Source organism: Hibiscus syriacus, unplaced genomic scaffold, assembly GCF_006381635.1.
Source record: "Hibiscus syriacus cultivar Baekdansim isolate YM2019G1 unplaced genomic scaffold, ASM638163v2 tig00110332_pilon, whole genome shotgun sequence".
In the NCBI taxonomy this organism is placed as follows: Eukaryota; Viridiplantae; Streptophyta; class Magnoliopsida; order Malvales; family Malvaceae; genus Hibiscus; species Hibiscus syriacus.
The window spans coordinates 3,136,168-3,140,179 of NW_024062688.1; the positions used below are offsets into that span (position 1 = coordinate 3,136,168).

Genomic DNA, 4,012 nt, shown 5'->3' on the forward strand with positions numbered 1-4,012 from the left:
CATATTCATGTCACATAATGCATATGGTATAAACTCATATCATGTTTCATAATATGGAATGTAATCATGTATCAAAATATTGAATCTAGACTTATCATAAGTCTAGAACTGATTATAATATTATATTCATGCTATGCATATGCACTCACCTAGATTTCTTTGTCTTTCCCTCGATCGATCCTACTTGTTGATTGTTCCAGAACTCGATTAGGCTCAATATCTACATAAGCAAAATTTTCAAGATGATTATCAAATGCCTAAGTCTTGAAATTAACCTCTAATAGCCTAACAATTTAAGGAATTGATAGTTTAGTTTCTCTTTTTTTTTCTTTTTTTTATGGGGGAATCAGTTTCCCCCTGGGGGTATCGATTCCCCTCTAGCATTCTGGAAATTCATATTCGTTTGAGGGGGGATCGATTCCCCTTGAATGAGTACCGATTCCCTTAGCCCAGAAATCCCATTTTGAGCTCGAAAATCACCTTATTTCAGCTCAAACCTTCTTATTTCACTCCCTTTAATATTCCTAACTTTAATACACATACTTAAACTCATTTATACTCCATAATCACTTCTTTAAACTCCAAATCTAGCCATTCCTATGTAATTGCAAAAATTATACTAGTTTTGCAACATGTTCAAATTCCTATTCTAACACTTCCTATCCCTTAATTAACTTGATGACAAGTCAAATCTCACTTCCAATTCTTATTATGAACTCTAATATAAGATTTCACTTTTCTACTTCATTTCTTTAATTCTTCATATACTTCTCATCTTGAGGTTTTAAAACAATTTAAACTTCCTTTAAGCTTAATTATTGCCTAATGGTCATGAATCAACCATAAATTCATCAAGAAATTCACTAACAAGAGATCTTACCTTAGCTTGGGTCTCACGTATGAAGAAGAAAAAAGAAGAAGAAGACTATGGAAGCTTGTTTTGATTTCCTATACTTCCACGTGGTTAATATAATACTAACCCCAAATAATTATCTTGCTATGAAAAGACCATTTTGTCCTTTTAATCATCCTTCTTTATAATTCAATCCTACACAAAATAACTCAAACAAGTCATTGAACTTTTCCATCATTCTACTTTAATCACCAAATTCTGAAACTTTACAATTTAAGCACTAACCCGGTATGGAGGATGTTACATTAAAATTATCATTTTTTAAAGTTAATCAAATAGAAGAGGTGGGTGAGAATTAATTAAAAAATACAATGATAAAATTACTCTCCAACATTTGAATAAATGATCACTTTGTCTCTTATTTATTGTTTTGGAGTATTTTAGTTCTCAATATTTTAATATTTGGTCAAAATAACCTCAACTAGACAAAAATTGTAATTGATGATGTGATACATGTCACATAATTATTTTAGGTGATATGGCATATGTCATGTCATTAATAAAACACAAGTAAAAATGTTACGTCAGTAACATGTATTAACAGTTAATCAACTATTATTTTAATTTAACATGTGCTACTTTGACTAAAAATTAAAACATTTGAAACTAAATTATTGCGTAAAAGAACAAGAGACAAAATAACAATTTGTGTAAATGTTAGATACTAATTTTATCATTATACCAATTAAAAAGGATTGATAACTTCATAGATTAAAGTTGTTTTACCCTTGCTATATCTTGGATATGTGGAATCAAATTATTATAGTAAATAAGTAATAATTAAAAGCGTAAAGTATATAAACAATCACCCAACTATAAAGTGATATTTTGTTGAGTCCCTCGACTATTAAAAGTTAAAAAATGATCCATTGATTATAGGATATTGTTTTATTCAGTCATAGGCTATTAAAAATTATAAAATGATCACCCAACTATTCATATATTCCAAATTTGTCAGGGATAAAGCCATGATTCTAGTTCAAGGGGACAAAGTATAATTAATGATAAAATATATAAGGGGAAAATCAAAATAAATCAAAACTCGAAGGCATAAATAGGTACTTATCCCTATATATTTTTTAATAATAAAAAAATTAAGGAGGGGAAATGGCCTTCTGGACTATACATAGCTTCATCCATGAAACTCATCATTCTCTATTAAAAAATTGATAATTGTCTAAGATGAATGTTAATTTGTTGACTGAAATATGATAAAATCATATTTTAATAATGCTATTGGCACCGTTGATGTTTCCAAGCACTTGCTCGACAATATATTTTAAAGCGAGAATCGATCCACAAAATACAACTCAGACTATTGTCAATTTTTAATGAAAATGGACCAATCTGGAACATATGGAGAGTCAAATTATCATTTTATAACTTTTAATAGTCAAAGAACTTAATAAAACAACATTCTATAATTGATATATCATTTTATAACTTTTAATAGTTGGAAACTTAAAAAATAATATCTTAGGGTCGCAGTACCATTTCTATACTTTATCGAGCAAAAATTAAGCTTAAACAAAATAAATAAATAAAAATTGGGGTTACAATAAGACGTGCAAACAAGTGTAAAGAACCAAAACTTGATCTATCTTTCTTAGGTTCCAAATTCTCAATCAATGTGACACGGGACATATATTTGTTTTGAATGTTAGAACAGTAATGACGTGGACAAAAAGCTCACTATCTGCTTTTCCACTCCACCTGCCCCCTCCTTGGCGCTGGCGGCTACTCCATTGATCCCTTCACATGCCAATACCAACGGCATCCCCCCCCCCTTCTTTTCCCTTCCATTTTCCTTTCACTTTCCTTTACCTTTTCCTTTCTTTTCCAATAGCACATTATATATATATATATATAACACCACTCTCAAACACCCTATAACCCCAAACAAAGGAACTCACTTGTCTCATCTGTTTTATCCGCTGTCTCAATCTGTTTGTCGATCTAAATGGTAATGGCTTCTCCAGAAGCAGGGCAAGGGATCAAGCTATTCGGAGCAACGATTACGTTGCACAGAAGTCGACAAGTAAAAGAAAAAGAGCAAAACAAAGCCGATCATCCGACGGCGGATAAGAGGCCGGACAAGATCATACCGTGCCCTAGATGCAATAGCATGGAGACCAAGTTTTGTTACTTCAACAACTACAACGTTAACCAGCCTAGACATTTCTGTAAAGGTTGCCAAAGGTACTGGACCGCCGGCGGAACCCTTCGAAACGTTCCGTTCGGGCCGGTCGAAGGAAAGCCAAGCCACCGGTTCGTGGTTTCGGTGGGTTCCATGAAGGTTGTTTGTATGATGGCTCTAGTGAGGTGCAGCAGTTTGAGTTGGACGGGATGGTGTTGGATGAGTGGCGTGTAGCCGCCGTGGACGGTGGTTTCCAGCAAGTTTATCCGATGAAGTGGAGGCGAATAAGCTGTGCTAAGGTGGTCAACCGTATTGATATTCAGTAGTTCTTCTTATCTTATCTTTTCTTTTTAATTTTGATTGTTCTAAAGTTTTAACGAATTATATAAATGCTCTCCTTGAGACTCGATCTCACGGCCTTAAGGTTAAGAACCTTGTGTTCTACCAACTGAGCTGGATAGTCATCTCGATTAATTAGTCTTCAGATGTTATCATTAATTACGAGTCGTATAAATGTGAAAAAGAATTTATTTTACACAAAATTCAAACCATAATATATTTTTAAAATTGTGAATTAAAAATAAATACCTTCGACTGTTTGATTGTACTTAAATTTTTATATTTAAAAATATTTAGAGGGTCTTAATGGTTAGAAAAATTATGTTCTCCCTTAGTGACTCTACTTCGAACAACATAGTTTATATGTGTTGATATCTAGGTCTTTTAAAAGAAATATTCATATTCAAGAACCTATTGAGTACTTTTAGTGGCAAAAGAGAATGATGTTCTTCTTTAAAAAAAATTAAATTCAAATAATTATATTTACTATGTATGTGTGTTATCATAAACTAAAATTTTTTAAACAAATAGTACCTTACAATCATTTCATATTATAAAAAACCGCATTTGATTTTTTTTAACATTCTAATATAATTTCATAGTCATACCCATTTTATTTTAAA

The 4,012-nt window shown here is 31.8% G+C and overlaps 1 pseudogene; it reads left to right on the forward strand.

The window, feature by feature from the left end:
• Positions 1-2,873: 2,873 nt before the first annotated feature.
• LOC120119872 lies at positions 2,874-3,396 on the forward strand (annotated as a pseudogene).
• Positions 3,397-4,012: the final 616 nt, after the last annotated feature.